This window comes from Oncorhynchus mykiss, chromosome 15 (assembly GCF_057628025.1).
Source record: "Oncorhynchus mykiss isolate SJ-2025 chromosome 15, ASM5762802v1, whole genome shotgun sequence".
Lineage (NCBI taxonomy): Eukaryota > Metazoa > Chordata > Actinopteri > Salmoniformes > Salmonidae > Oncorhynchus > Oncorhynchus mykiss.
Window position 1 is genome coordinate 29,143,597 of NC_143036.1, and position 16,488 is coordinate 29,160,084.

Consider the following 16,488-nt stretch of genomic DNA (forward strand, 5'->3'; position numbering starts at 1 on the left):
ACTGAAGCCACACATGACCTCTGACCTCTTTCCCTTTCACTGGAATGAAACACACCTCTCAACTGGATTGACTTGTCCCAACCCTCTCCATGTATCTCAGCGACTGTGACTGCCTACAGCTTTGGTAATTGGGAAGTAGTTCATGATTCACATCCGTGAATATTTTATGAGAGACATTTGCTGGAGGACAAGTTTTTATTTGGTCATAATAACCCCCAAAAGGTTAAGCATTGGATCACGGTTGAGACATTAACATCCGTCTCCCTGCAACTAGGGAACCATACCTATACGTTAGGCTTTAATGACATCATTATATAAATTATACAACCATTATCTTTGCCCCTGCTCAATTTTCTGAATTAAAAAGGAGCAATGTAGCATAGAGGAGGCATGGATATTATCAGTGTTCAGAATTCTCCATGCTTCAATTTGTGTTTATAGATTTCAATCTTCACTGAATGATTTGGATGTACCTTATAACAGAGAGATGAATAAAAATAGATTGAGACATAAATAACTTACCACACTCCTTGTTTTGGAATAATGTTACATTTAAAACAATGCACTCGATTCACTAAGGAGATACCTGTAGTAAATTGCGATTCTCGGGTCAGGTTATTTGTGAGAGGTTCCAGTCAACACATTAATTACCCATTCTAATCAACATGTTTAAGATTCATATTTATTGTCAGAAAAGGAATTGTATATTTATAGTGCCTTTCCAATACACACTATCTAAGCATTTCTTTTTCGAACAGGAAATGAATCTCTGATATCTGGACACATATGGTATATATTGCCTTTGGTAAATATTTGAGTGAGTAAAGGTGATAACCATTCAAAGCATCATCATAAAACACAGCCATGAATGTTGTTACTGGTTGTCATGAAGGGTTAGATTTCTAGTAGTGAATACATTTTACATTTACATCTAGGTCATTTAGCAGAGGTTGTTATCCAGAGCGATTTAAAGTCAGTGCATTCAACTAAGCTTAGGTAAAACAACCACATGTCACAGGTCCTCAGGAACTTTGAATACCACTAGCCGAGAGTAGACGTAGATGACGATTAAGGCAGCCCCCTGCACCTCTCTGACTCAGAGGTTGGGTTAAATGCAGAAGACACATTTCAGTTGAATACATTCAGTTGGACAACTGACTAGGTATCCCCCTTTCCCATTACCCTTTCCGAGAGCAGATGCCTTATATTCAGCTGAGAGCAAATCAAATCAAATCAAATCAAATGTATTTATATAGCCCTTCGTACATCAGCTGATATCTCAAAGTGCTGTACAGAAACCCAGCCTAAAACCCCAAACAGCAAGCAATGCAGGTGTAGAGCAGAGGTCTTATATTCAGTCTTGGAGGCTGAGGCTGTCCTAATATGGACACTAGCGCCAGTGTTTATGGCCAGATGGGAGAGAGCATGAGTGGGTGTGGACATGAGGACATGTGTATTGTTTGTATATGGAGGGCTCAGGCTGCACTCCGGGGGATTAGTCTACAATGGAAATGTCCCAAACTTTATTCTCTGTTATCCTCAATGAAATAATAAACTAAACTTAACCACCTTCAGGTATGCTAGGTATTGAATGACATGCAGGGCAGTCAGGGTGGTTACCATTCACTGGCAGTGCTTTGACATAATACAAGAGAAGAGTGGAAAAGAGAAATGCTCTCGCAGACAAAAAATCTGTGAATAGGAAAACAGCCTTGTTAGTAGGTACAGTAGGCCCTTGAAGCCCCTCGGGCCCTCGAAGCCCACCTGTCAAAAATAATAGACCTATGTTGGTTGAAATGGCAGTATTTAACAAAAAATTACATTCAATTTTTTGAAGTCGCCGAAACTATTAACAAAGGATGACTCATTAAATACTCTGTTTACAAAGTTGTACTTGACTGTAGATTAAATTAGATCAGATAGTGCGATGATCATTCCTTTGATCACTCTGGCATTTCAAAAGCCATAAAAGAGAATAAGTGGGACACTTTTTGCATTTCCGTCTTCTGTAACCTTTTCCAACACCTCTCCAACATATTAGCCCAATACATGATACATTTCTGAAATCCTTACAATGTTTCCTAACCACACATTTGTTATTTTATTAAAATTATATCACTGAGTCAAAACTATATTTTCAGTTCACATTTGGTAGACTGGGATTAGGAAACATTAGGAAACATCTGAGGATTTCTGAAATGTATTTGTTAGGGGTTACAGAAGATGGAAATACAAAAAAAAAATCCCACTTTCCCACTTCACCCAAATCCAGATAGCCGATGTTCTGAAATAGCTGAAAAATCTAGACCCCTACATATCAGCTGGGCTAGACAAGCTGGACCCTCTCTTTCTAAAATTATCTGCTGCAATTGTTGCAACCCCTATTACTAGCCTGTTCAACCTCTCTTTCTAATCGTCTGAGACCCCTAAGATTGGAAAGCTGTCGCGGTCATCCCCCTCTTCAAAGGGGGAGACACTCTAGACCCAAACTGTTACAGACCTATATCTATCCTGCTCTGCCTTTCTAAAGTCTTCGAAAGCCAAGTTAACAAACAGATCACCAACCATTTTGAATTCCACCGTACGTTCTCTGCTATGCAATCTGGTTTCCGAGCTGGTCATGGGTGCACCTCAGCCACGCTCAAGGTCCTAAACGATATCACAACCGCCATCGATAAAAGACAGTACTGTGCAGCCGTCTTCATCGACCTGGCTAAGGCTTGCAACTCTGTCAATCACCGCATTCTTATCGGCAGACTCAATAGCCTTGGTTTCTCAAATGACTGCCTCGCCTGGTTCACCAACTACTTCTCAGATAGAGTTCAGTGTGTCAAATCAAAGGACCTGTTGTCCAGACCTCTGGCATTCTCTATGGGGGTGCCACAGGGTTCAATACTCGAGCCGACTCTTTTCTATGTATACATCAATGATGTTGCTCTTGCTGCTGGTGATTCTCTGATCCACCTCTATGCAGACAACACCATTCTGTATACTTCTGGCCCTTCTTTGGACACTGTGTTAACAAACCTCCAGACGAGCTTCAATGCCATACAATACTCCTTCCAACTGCTCTTAAATGCTAGTAAAACTAAATGCATGCTCTTTAACCGATCGCTGCCCGAACCCGCCTGCCCGACCAGCATCACTACTCTGGATGGTTCTGACTTAGAATATGTGGGCAACTACAAATACCTAGGTGTCTGGTTAGACTGTAAACTCTCCTTTCTGACTCACATTAAGCATCTCCAATCCAAAATTAAATCTAGAATCGGCATCCTATTTTGCAACAAAGCCTCCTTAACTCATGCCCTGGGGCAGCAGGGTAGCCTAGTGGTTAAAGCGTTGGACTAGTAACCGAAAGGTTGCAAGTTCATATCCCCGAGCTGACAAGGTATAAATTTGTCGTTCTGCCCCTCAACAGGCAGCTAACCCACTGTTCCTAGGCCGTCATTGAAAATAAGAATTTGTTCTTAACTGACTTGCCTAGTTAAATAAAGGTAAAATGCTTTAACATACCCTTGTAAAACTGACTATCCTACTGATCCTTGACTTCAGCAATTTCATTAAAAAAATAGACTCCCAACACTCTACTCAGCAAATTGGATGCTGTCTATGCCATCCATTTTGTCACCAAAGCCCCATATACTACCCACCACTGCGACCTGGATACCCTCGTTGGCTGGATGCCCTCATCGCCAAAAGCCACTGGCTCCAGGTCATCTATAAGTCTTTGCTAGGTAAAGACCCACCTTATTTCAGCTCACTGGTCACCATAGCGACACCCACTCGTAGCACGCGCTCCAGCAGGTATATTTCACCGATCACCCCCAAAGCCAACTCCTTTTTTGGCAGCCTTTCCTTCCAGTTCTCTGCTGCCAATGACTGGAACTAATTGCAAAAATCACTGGAGCTGGAGACTTATATCTCCCTCACTAACTTTAAGCATCAGCTGTCAGAGCGGCTTACCGATCACTGCACCTGCACACAGCCCATCTGTAAATAGCCCACCCAACTACCTCCTCCCCATATTGTTATTTATTTTTGCTCTTTTGCACCCCATTATCTCTACTTGCACATCATCATCTGCACACCTATCACTCCAGTGTTAATGCTAAATTGTAATTATTTCTATTTTGTTATTGACTGTACGTTTGTTTATCCCAAATCTGTGTTGTTGTTTTAGTCGCAATGCTTTGCTTTATCTTGGCCAGGTCGCAGTTGTAAATGAGAACTTGTTCTCAACTAGCCTACCTGGTTAAATAAATATAAAACATCAATGAACTTATGTGAATTGGATGATGTGTTTTCTCTGCAAGGGATTAGTAACAATAGTTTAGATTTTCTCGTCAGACCAGGGCTTCAGAATTAAGATATCCCAGTTTATATGATGTCCAAATCTTTCCAAATTCACCCTATTGTATGTGACAAAAGAATGCCAGTTGGAATTCAGTTTGATAAATATTCAATTTCTTTGACCACTGAATCATGTTTGTACAGCTCTCATGAGACAAACCGAGGAACCAAATTAGCATGACTGATTTCCATATCAAATGCCGTCTCACTTCCACTGTGATGTGAAGGATTTGGGTGGGGTTGGGCAACAGGAAACAGGAAACAACCTAGCATGCTGTCAGTGTTGTTGTTGTTTTACTTAACAGGACTGACACTGGGGAAATTGTTGGTGACGTCATTACCAGAAACACATGAGTACCCTGGCTCTCTCCACAAACTCAAGGTTTGATATTAAACATAGGTAAGAACATCCCAAACTTTGCTTTTGTGGAACCACACAACAGCCACAGGGCTTGTGCTTTAGAAGTTTTGGGTGTTGTTCTCTCCCTGGATACTGAATCACAGCGCTCCATAGCCCTGCTAAATTCTACCATCACATTGTCAGCTATTGATTCCCGCCTTGACGGCTCAGTGGGATTATATGTGCTTATTTGTTCAGCACGTGGTAATAATATATTTTTCCTGTTTCTTCCTTTCATGCTGTTTATGCCGTTTGTGTAAAACAGTAGGACGGTCTCAGTGAGCTCAGAGGTAGTAATAATAATGCAGATAGATATTTGTGGTTTTTTTTTACAATGGATCTGGGATCGGTTAATGCGTTTGCGGACAAGATTTGTGCAAAATCAGCAAAGAGAAAATGTGAACGTTGTGTACCTTTCCCTGGAATGATAATTCTCAAAAAGGCCTTAATAGACCTTGCTCCAAAGACAGTAGGGGGTCATGGTTCATAGTTCATAGAGAGGTTAGTCAAACGCCTGGGTTCATTGGTTCATGGAGAGCGAGTATCCCAAGGGACTACCGTCTATCTATGAAACCCCACAAACTGGTTAGATGTTAATGCAATAGAGTAAAGTAATAATGAGAGTGGGATGTGAGCGTAATAGAGTAAACTGGTACGTTTTTTTATGTCTACTCAATAGACTATGGATTGAAGTAGACTCAACAGAGTCGAGTGGGAGATGAGTGGGAGATGATGGATCCCTCTCCCCATTATTTATGACTTCATCATGGCCAGGGTTGGGGAGTAACAGATTACATTGATCATTGTTACAGTATCTATCTACATAGCACATTGATGTGAATCACACAGTTGCTGTCTCATTTAGTTATTTGGGTCTCACGGATTGTGGTTGTTGTATATGGCTGTTCACAAATGTATATGAGCAATTCCATATTTAGGTCAACCTGAGCATGAAAAAAACAGAATAGCTTATTTCCTAATTAAACTACTGTCATAGTTAAATTGAATGTAGGTATTTTGAAGTAAAGACTACATTTGGCCGTTATATTTGCTAAATTGAATGTTATTGTTACTACAAATAGGATACAAAGTTTTCAGTCAACCAGATTTCATAGCTTTTGGCAATAGCTCACAGAACTTGTTTTGGTACTCACATCTGTCCCCCTGTAGGAATGTTAATGAATCAATATCAAACACGTTTTTGTCCAGTGAGTGCTAGTTTAGAATTCTTCAGTCTAGTGCAGATGGAACGCTGATTTGGGTAGACAATGTCACATCCGTAATGTTTTTGAGGAAAGGTTGTTAATGTGGACGTGTTTCGAGTATGATTGTATGCAAACTTTCTGTGCATATCTAACTTTCATCAAGGGCTTAGGTGATGTGTAATTGATTTCCTTCCTCTCTTTGTCAGTACTCGTCCTAAGTGTAACGGATGTGACCGTTACGGACGCTTTATAATATGATCAATGACTCACTAGTCAGCAACACTGCAAAATGCGATCATGATAAAATGCTCATGCCCTTCCTACTGCTTCCAACTTGTGTTTATGTTAGCAAACAAGCTAGCTGGCAATCTTTATCTGTGTGTGTGTGATCAATTTCGGGTGTACTCACATTCTCATATGAACTGCAATCATGAGTGGTCCTCTCATATGTATATACTGTACTCAATACCATCTACTGTATCTTGCCTATGCCGCTCTGTACCATCACTCATTCATATATCTTTATGTACATATTCTTTATCCCCTTACACTTGTGTCTATAAGGTAGTAGTTTTGGAATGGTTAGCTAGATTACTTGTTGGTTATTACTGCATTGTCGGAACTAGAAGCACAAGCATTTCGCTACACTTGCATTAACATCTGCTAACCATGTGTATGTGACAAATCAAATTTGATTTGATTTAACTGGAGCTTTACATGGCATAATAACAGTCTTAAATCCATAAACATAATTAAGGTCTTAAATTCATAAACATAATTAAGATCTTAAATAAATAAATAATAAACTTGTACTGTTCATGCTGAGTTTGTTTACTTCCCTGAGTAAGTACTCGTACCCCCCAGTGACTATATTGGTCTGTGTTGTCTGCCCTGCTCATGCTTGTGAACTGCACCTGTCAAGCATGAGCTCAAACAGCTCGAGCTCAGTGAGGTTGGATGGAGAGCATTTGTGAACAGCAGTTTTCAGTTCTTTCCACAGATTCTCGATTGGATTCAGGTCTGGACTTTGACTTGGCCATTCTAACACCTGGATGTTTATTTTTGAACCATTCCATTGTAGATTTTGCTTTATGTTTGGATTATTGTCTTGTTGGAAGACAAATCTCCGTCCCAGTCTCAGGTCTTTTGCAGACTCCATCAGGTTTTCTTCCAGAATGGTCCTGTATTTGGCTCCATCCATCTTCCCATCAATTTTAACCATCTTCCCTGTCCCTGCTGAAGAAAAGCAGGCCCAAACCATGATGCTGCCACCACCATGTTTGACAGTGGGGATGGTGTGTTCAGGGTGATGAGCTGTGTTGCTTTTACGCCAAACATAACGTTTTGCATTGTTGCCAAAAAGTTCAATTTTGGTTTCATCTGACCAGAGCACCTTCTTCCACATGTTTGGTGTGTCTCCCAGGTGGCTTGTGGCAAACTTTAAACAACACTTTTTATGGATATCTTTAAGAAATGGCTTTCTTCTTGCCACTCTTCCATAAAGGCCAGATTTGTGCAATATACGACTGATTGTTGTCCTATGGACAGAGTCACCTCAGCTGTAGATATCTGCAGTTCATCCAGAGTGATCATGGGCCTCTTGGCTGCATCTCTGATCATTCTTCTCCTTGTATGAGTTGAAAGTTTAGAGGGACGGCCAGGTCTTGGTAGATTTGCAGTGGTCTGATACTCCTTCCATTTCAATATTTGTCAGGATTTGGCCAGGGTTGTTCCGGTTTTTGGTCACTAGATGCCCCCATTGTGCTTTTTGACCTTTTGTTTTCCCTTGATCCCCATTATTATTTGCACCTGTGCCTCGTTTCCCCTGATTGTATTTAAACCCTTAGTTTTCCTCAGTTCTTTGCTCTGTGTTTGTATGTTAGCACCCAGCCCTAGTATTCTGTGAACTCTTGTTGATCCCGGTGGACTCGCTTGTGGAATTCTGTTTTTGTTCTTGTTTATTTATTTTTGAGTATCTTTTGAGGCTTTTTATGCTATTCCTACCACCTTGTGGATTTACCTTTTTGTCTTGGAGGATTACCTTTGTTCTTGTGGAATTCCTTTTGAGGTTGTGGAGTTACATGTTTTCCTGAAGGACTTCTCTTTTTACTTCATTAAATACACCGTCTCAAGTACTGCTGTGTCTGCCTCATCTTCTGGGTTCTGCCGACTATTCGTGGCTCAGTAGGTTAAGTGACTGTTTCTCACTCCGGAGACCCGGGTTCGTAACCGGGTCCTGACAGAAACACAGAGCCCAAAAATGAACCCAGAGGCAGCCAGTTCCCAGGACCTTGTTGCCATGCTGTCCCACCACCAGGAGACTGTCCAACGCCACGAAGCCGCCCTGGTTCAGCAAGAGGCCTTAATGGCTAGACATTCTCATCTTCTGTCGGAGATGCTGACTTCCATAAAGCAGATATCTGATCGACTTACCCCGGCAACAGTTCCCGTCCCAGTACCTCAGATTCACGTACCCATGGCAGTTAAAACCAGTTAGAGTTCTAGGGGCGCTATTTCATTTTTGGATAAAAAACGTTCCCGTTTTAAGCGCGATATTTTGTCACGAAAGGATGCTCGACTATGCATATTCTTGACAGTTTTGGAAAGAAAACACTCTGAAGTTTCAGAATCTGCAAAGATTTTGTCTGTAAGTGCCCCAGAACTCATTCTACAGGCGAAACCAAGATGATGCATCACCTAGGAATTAGCAGAATTTCTGAAGCTCTGTTTTCCATTCTCTCCTTATATGGCTGTGATTGCGCAACGAATGAGCCTACACTTTCTGTCGTTCGCCCAAGGTCTTAGCAGCATTGTGACGTATTTGTAGGCATATCATTGGAAGATTGACCATAAGAGACTACATTTTCCAAGTGTCCGCCTGGTGTCCTGCGTCGAATTCGGTGCGCAATTGCCAGCTGCTTCCACTTTACCATTTGATTCAGGGGAGAAAGCATGTGTCCAAGAACGATGTATCAATGAAGAGATATGTGAAAAACACCTTGATGATTGATTCTAAACAACGTTTGCCATGTTTTCAGTCGATATTATGGAGTTAATTTGGAAAAAAGTTTGCGTTTTGAGGACTGAATTTATGGAGTTTTTTTGGTAGCCAAATGTGATGTATAAAACGGAGCTATTTCTAATACACGAGGAATCTTTTTGGAAAAACTGAGCATCTGCTATCTAACTGAGAGTATCCTCATTGAAAACATCAGAAGTTCTTCAAAGGTAAATTATTTTATTTGAAGGCTTTTATGTTTTTGTTAATGTTGCGTGCTGGATGCTAACGCTAATGCTAACGCTAAATGCTAACGCGAAATGCTAACTCTAGCTAGCTACTTTTACACAAATTATTGTTTTCCTATGGTTGAGAAGCATATTTTGAAAATCTGAGATGACAGTGTTGTTTACAAAAGGCTAAGCTTGAGAGATGGCATATTTATTTCATTTCATTTGCGATTTTCATAAATAGTTAACGTTGTGTTATGCTAATGAGCTTGCTGATAGATTTACACAATCCTGGATACAGGGGTTTTTTCATAGCTAAACGTGACGCAGAAAACGGAGCGATTTGTCCTAAACAAATAATCTTTCAGGAAAAACTGAACATTTGCTATCTGAGAGTCTCCTCATTGAAAACATCTGAAGTTCTTCAAAGGTAAATGATTTTTTTGAATGCTTTTCAGTTTTTTTGTGTAAATGTTGCCAGCTGAATGCTAATGCTAAATGCTACGTTAGCCATCAATACTGTTACACAAATGCTTGTTTTGCAATGGTTGAGAAGCATATTTTGAAAATCTGAGATGACAGTGTTGTTAACAAAAGGCTAAGCTTGAGAGCTAGCATATTTATTTCATTTCATTTGCGATTTTCATGAATAGTTAACGTTGCGTTATGGTAATGAGCTTGAGTCTGTATTCACGAACCCGGATCCGGGATGGGGAGATCAGAAAGGTTAATCCCCTGGCTGAACCTCGTCTTCCACCTCCCCAATGGTTCTCAGGTGATCCAAGTGCTTGTAAAGGGTTTCTCACCCAATGTTCTCTCTCCTTCGAGCTGCAACCCTCTTCGTTCCCCACCGACCGGTCTAAGATCGCATATATCATCACCCTGCTGTCGGGAAAAGCCCTGGCCTGGGCTACTGCTGTGTGGGATGCCCATAATTCCTGCTGTGCCAGCTACTCTGCCTTTGCTGAGGAATTCAAACGAGTGTTTCAAGGCCCAAGCAGTGGTCCTGACTCAGCCAAACAGCTCCTGACTTTCCACCAAGGTCGGCGCAGCGTGACGGACTATGCCATCCAGTTCCGCACGGTAGCAGCAGCGAGTGGCTGGAACAACGAGGCGCTCACGGTGTGCTTTCTGAAAGGCCTTTCCGACACCATCCAAGATGAACTGGCCACTCGGGAACCACCGGACAATCTCGAGTCCCTGATCAAGTTGGCCTCACGCATTGACCAGCGTCTGAGAGAGAGAACTCAACCGTAGACCTCTAGCCCCTATCAGTCCCAGCTCCGAGTCCCCACCTTTATCCTCGCTGGCTCCACCGGAACCCATGCAGATTGGACGTATCTCCCAGGCTGAGAGAGACCGCCGGATGAGGGAGCGACGCTGTCTATATTGTGGCAAACCGGGCCATTTCCGTTCCACGTGTCCCGGGCTCCAGGGAAACGCTCTGTCCCGTACAGACCGGGGGGAACTGTAACGGGAAACATAACCTCCTCCCATCCGTCCAACTCCCGTCTGCTCATTCCAGTCACCCTTTCCTGGGACAACCACAAGCTTCACCTTCAAGCCTTGGTAGACTCTGGAGCCGCAGGTAACTTCATGGATGGTGTCTGGGCGAAGGAGAATGGCGTTCCCTCTGAACCTCTAAGTGACCCCATAAGGGTTACTACATTGGATGGAAGCCCTTTGGGATCTGGACTTGTCACTCATGTCACTACCTCCTTGCGACTTTCAGTTTCACAACACCAGGAATTGATGAACTTTCATTTGATCTCCTGTTCCGAGTTCCCCCTCGTCCTTGGATACCCCTGGCTTCACAGCCATAACCCTCACATCGACTGGTCTGTGGGCACTATCAAGCAGTGGGGTCCTACGTGCCAAGCTACTTGTATTTTCTCGAATTCCCCGAGTTCTACTCCCGAGTCTTTAGAATCCATCGACCTGACCCGAGTTCCCGAGTGTTACCATGACCTCAAACTGGTATTTAGCAAACAGAGGGCCACCATGCTACCACCCCATAGACCTTATGATTACCCCGGCTGAGAGGAACTACGATGTGGGGGATCGTGAACTCCTAGCGGTTAAGATGGCATTGAAGGAATGGAGACACTGGCTCGAGGGGGCTTCTCACCCGTTTCAAGTGCTCACGGACCACAAAAATCTGGAGTATATCCAGCAGGCGACGCGGTTGAACTCTAGACAAGCTAGATGGTCTCTTTTCTTCAATCGATTCCAGTTTATCCTCACCTATCGGCCCGGGTCGAAGAATCTCAAACCGGATGCCCTGTCCCGAGTCTACGCTCCTGCCATTCGAGATGACACGGACATGCCTGTCCTTCCTGCTGCTAAGATCGTGGCTCCGATCTCGTGGCAAGTTGAGGATACCGTGAGACGAGCTCAAGCTTTCGAACCGGACCCGAAAGGAGGCCCTGCCAATCGGTTGTTTGTCCCCAAGGCAGTGAGGACTCAGGTCCTTCTGTGGGGGCACTCCTCTCGCCTCACCTGTCATCCGGGCGTAGGTCGCACCTTGGAGTTCATCCAGCGTAAGTTCTGGTGGCCTACCATAAGAGAAGACGTTGCCACTTTCGTCAATGCCTGCCCTGTGTTCTGCCAGGGCAAATCTTCTCACCTCCGCCCTCAAGGACTCCTTCACCCTTTACCTGTTCCCCACAGACCCTGGTCCCATATCTCGTTGGACTTTATTACTGGCCTTCCTCCATCCCATGGCAATACTACTATCCTAGTCATAATCGACAGGTTTTCTAAGGCGGCCAGGTTCGTCCCTCTGACTAAGTTACCTTCTGCCAAGGAAACTGCTGAGTTGGTAATTAATCATGTGTTCCGAGTCTTCGGCATTCCTCAAGATATGGTTTCTGACAGAGGTCCCCAGTTCGCCTCAAGGTTTTGGAAGGCCTTCTGCCAACTCATGGGGGCTTCTGCCAGTCTATCTTCAGGGTACCATCCGGAGTCCAACGGTCAAACAGAGGATGAATCAAGAGCTGGAAACCACCCTCCGATGTATGACTCGTAACAACCCGTCCACATGGTCGTCCTTCATTGTTTGGGCCGAATACACGCACAACACCTTGCGCTCCTCCTCCACTGGTATGTCCCCCGCACGAGTGTCAGTTTGGCTATGCCCCTCCATTGTTCCCGGACCAGGAGGCAGAAGTCAGAGTGCCTTCAGCCTTGAAGTTCGTCAGACGCTGTCGGCTTATGTGGAGGAAGACCCGTCTTAATCTTATGCGTTCCTCACAGAGGTACCAACAACAAGCCAACAGACGTCGCCGTCCCGGGCCTACCCTGCGCCCTGGCCAGAGAGTCTGGCTCTCCACAAGAGACTTACCACTACGGGTGGAGTCTCGCAAGCTGTCCCAAAAATACATCGGTCCCTTTAAGGTTGCCAGGAGAGTTAACCCAGTTTCTTATCGCCTACACTTACCCAGATCCCTTAAGATTAATCCCACGTTTCACATTTCCTTATTAAAACCTGTTGTTTTTTCTCCCCTTGTCCCGGCAGACAGACCTCCCCCTCCGCCTCGTGTCATTGGAGGCCAGCCGGCTTATACCGTCCATCGGATACTGGATTCCCGCCGGGTGCAGCGGTCCTGGCAGTATCTGGTGGACTGGGAAGGCTACGGTCCCGAGGAGCGCTCCTGGGTTCCTGCCAAAGACATACTGGACCCTGACCTCATTCGTCGGTTCAGGGCCCTCCACCCCGAGAGAGCTGGTAGGAACGTCAGGAGCCGTTCCTAGGGGGGGGGGATTCTGTCAGGATTTGGCCAGGGTTGTTCCGGTTTTTGGTCACTAGATGCCCCCATTGTGCTTTTTGACCTTTTGTTTTCCCTTGATCCCCATTATTTGCACCTGTGCCTCGTTTCCCCTGATTGTATTTAAACCCTTAGTTTTCCTCAGTTCTTTGCTCTGTGTTTGTATGTTAGCACCCAGCCCTAGTATTCTGTGAACTCTTGTTGATCCCGGTGGACTCTCTTGTGGAATTCTGTTTTTGTTCTTGTTTATTTATTTTTGAGTATCTTTTGAGGCTTTTTATGCTATTCCTACCACCTTGTGGATTTACCTTTTTGTCTTGGAGGATTACCTTTGTTCTTGTGGAATTCCTTTTGAGGTTGTGGAGTTACATGTTTTCCTGAAGGACTTCTCTTTTTACTTCATTAAATACACCGTCTCAAGTACTGCTGTGTCTGCCTCATCTTCTGGGTTCTGCCGACTATTCGTGGCTCAGTAGGTTAAGTGACTGTTTCTCACTCCGGAGACCCGCGTTCGTAACCGGGTCCTGACCATATTATTGCTTGCACAGTGCTCCTTGGGATGTTTAAAGCTTGGGAAATCTTTTTGTATCCAAATCCGGCTTTAAACTTCTTCACAACAGTATCTCGGACCTGCCTGGTGTGTTCCTTGTTCTTCATGATGCTCTCTGCGCTTTTAACGGACCTCTGAGACTATCACAGTGCAGGTGCATTTATACGGAGACTTGATTACACACAGGTGGATTGTATTTATCATCATTAGTCATTTAGGTCAACATTGGATCATTCAGAGATCCTCACTGAACTTCTGGAGAGAGTTTGCTGCACTGAAAGTAAAGGGGCTGAATAATTTTGCACGCCCAATTTTTCAGTTTTTGATGTGTTAAAAAAGTTTGAAATATCCAATAAATGTCGTTCCACTTTATGATTGTGTCCCACTTGTTGATTCTTCACAAAAAAATACAGTTTTATATCTTTGTTTGAAGCCTGAAATGTGGCAAAAGGTAGCAAAGTTCAAGGGGGCCGAATACTTTCGCAAGGCACTGTATTGACCAGGTGAAAGCCATGATCCCTTATTGATGTCACTTGTTAAATCCACTTAATTAGGGTGCTACTTAATTAAGAAGGTGATCCTAATTTTTAGTATACTCAGTGTACAGTGCCTTTGGAAAGTATTCAGACCCCTTGACTTTTACAAATTGTGTTACTTTACAGCCTTATTCTTAAATGGAAGAAGTTTGGAACCACCAAGACTCTCCCGAGAGCTGGCCGCCCAGCCAAACTGAACAATCGGGGGAGAAGGGCCTTGGTCCGGGAGGTGACCAAGACCCCGATGGTCACTCTGACAGAGCTCTAGAAAGAGATCAGGGTCCAGAGTAACGCCGAGGTCCTTCACAGTTTTTATTTAAGGCGACTGTACAACAGTCAAGATTAATTGTCAGATCCAACAGAAGATCTCCTTGTTTCTTGGGACATAGAACTAGCATCTCTGTTTTGTCTGAGTTTAAAACGAAAACATTTGCCGCCATCTACTGACACACAGGCTTCCAGGGAGATGTCTTCACCATGTTTCATCGAAAAGTACAGCTGTGTATCGTCCATATAGCAGTGAAAGTTAACATTATGTTTCCAAATGACATCACCAAGAGGTAAAACATATAGTGAAAACAATAGTGGTCCTAAAACAGAACCTTGAGGAACACCAACATTTACAGTTGATTTGTCAGAGAACAAACCATCCACAGAGACAACCTGATATCTTTCCGACAGATAAGATCTAAACCAGGCCAGAACTTGTCTGTGTAGACCAATTTGGGTTTCCAATCTCTCCAAAAGAATGTGGTGATCAATGGTATCAAAAGCAGCACTAAGGTCTGGGAGCACGAGAACAGATGCAGAGCCTTCTGACTCCATTAAAAGGTAATTTGCCACCTTCATGAGTGCAGTCTCAGTGCTATGATGGGGTCTAAAACTAGACTGAAGCCTTTCGTATACATTGTTTGTCTTCAGGAAGGCAGTGAGTTGCTGCACAACAGCCTTTTCAATTATTTTTGAGTGGAATAGGAGATTCGGTATAGGCCGATTATTATTTTTTAAAATTCTATGCAAGGCTTAGCTTTTTCAAGAGGCTTTATTACTGCCACTTTTAGTGAGTTTGGTACACATCCGGTGGATAAGGAGCTGTTTATCATGTTCGACATAGGAGGGTCAAGTACAGGAAACAGCTCTTTCAGTAGCTTAGTTGGAATAGGGTCCAGTATGCAGCTTGAAGTTTTAGAGGCCATGACTATTTTCATCAATGTGTCAAGAGATATAGTATTAAAAAACGTGAGTGTCTCCCTTCATTCTAGGTCCTGGCAGTGTTGCGCAGACTCAGGACAACTGAAATTTGGAGAAATACGCAAATTTATGGAGGAGTCTGAAAATATCCTTTCTAATGATCATGATCTTTTCATCAAAGAAGTTCAGGAATTTATCACTGCTGAAGTGAATGCCATCCTCTCTTGGGGAATGCTGCTTTTTAGTTAGCTTTGCGACAGTATCAAAAATACATTTTCTTATTCACCTCAATTAAGTTGGAAAAATAGGATGATCGAGCAGCAGTGAGGGCTCTTCGATACTGCACGGTACTGTCTTTCCAAGCTAGTCGGAAGACTTCCAGTATGATGTAGCGCCATTTCTGTTCCAATTTTCTCAAAGCTTGCTTCAGGGTTCGGGTATTTTATGTATACCAGGGAGCTGGTTTCTTATGAGAAATGTTTTTTGTTTTTAGGGGTGCGACTGCATCTAGGGTATTACGCAAGTTTAAATTTAGTTCCTCAGTTAGGTGGTTAACCAATTGTTGTACTCTGACGTCCTTGGGTAGGTTGAGGGAGTCTAGAAGGGCATCTAGGAATCTTTGGGTTGTCCGAGAATTTATAGCACAGCTTTTGATGATCCTTGCTTAGGGTCTGAGCAGATTATTTGTTGTGATTGCAAACTTAATAAAATGGTGGTCCGATAGTCCAGGATTATGAGGAAAAACATTAAGATCCACTATATTTATTCCACAGGACAAAACTAGGACCAGAGTATGGCTGTGGCAGTGAGCAGATCCAGAGATATGTTGGATAAAACCCACTGATTCGATGATGGCTCCGAAAGCCTTTTGGAGTGGGTCTGTGGACTTGTCCATGTGAATATTAAAGTCTCCAAAAATTATAATATCTGCCATGCCTACAAGGTCCGATAGGAATTCAGGTAACTCGGTGAGGAATGCTGTATATGGCCCAGGAGGCCTGTAAATCGTAGCTATAAAAAGTGATCGAGTAGGTTCAGTAGATTTCATGACTAGAAGCTCAAAAGATGAAAACGCAGTCATTTTTTTGTGTAAATTGAAATTTGCTATTGTAAATGTTAGCAACACCTCTGCCTTTGCGAGATGTGTGGGGGTTATGGTCACTAGTGTAACCAGGAGAAGAGGCCTCATTTAACACAGTAAATTCATCAGGCTTAAGCCATGTTTCAGTCAGGCCAATCACATCAAGATTATGATCAG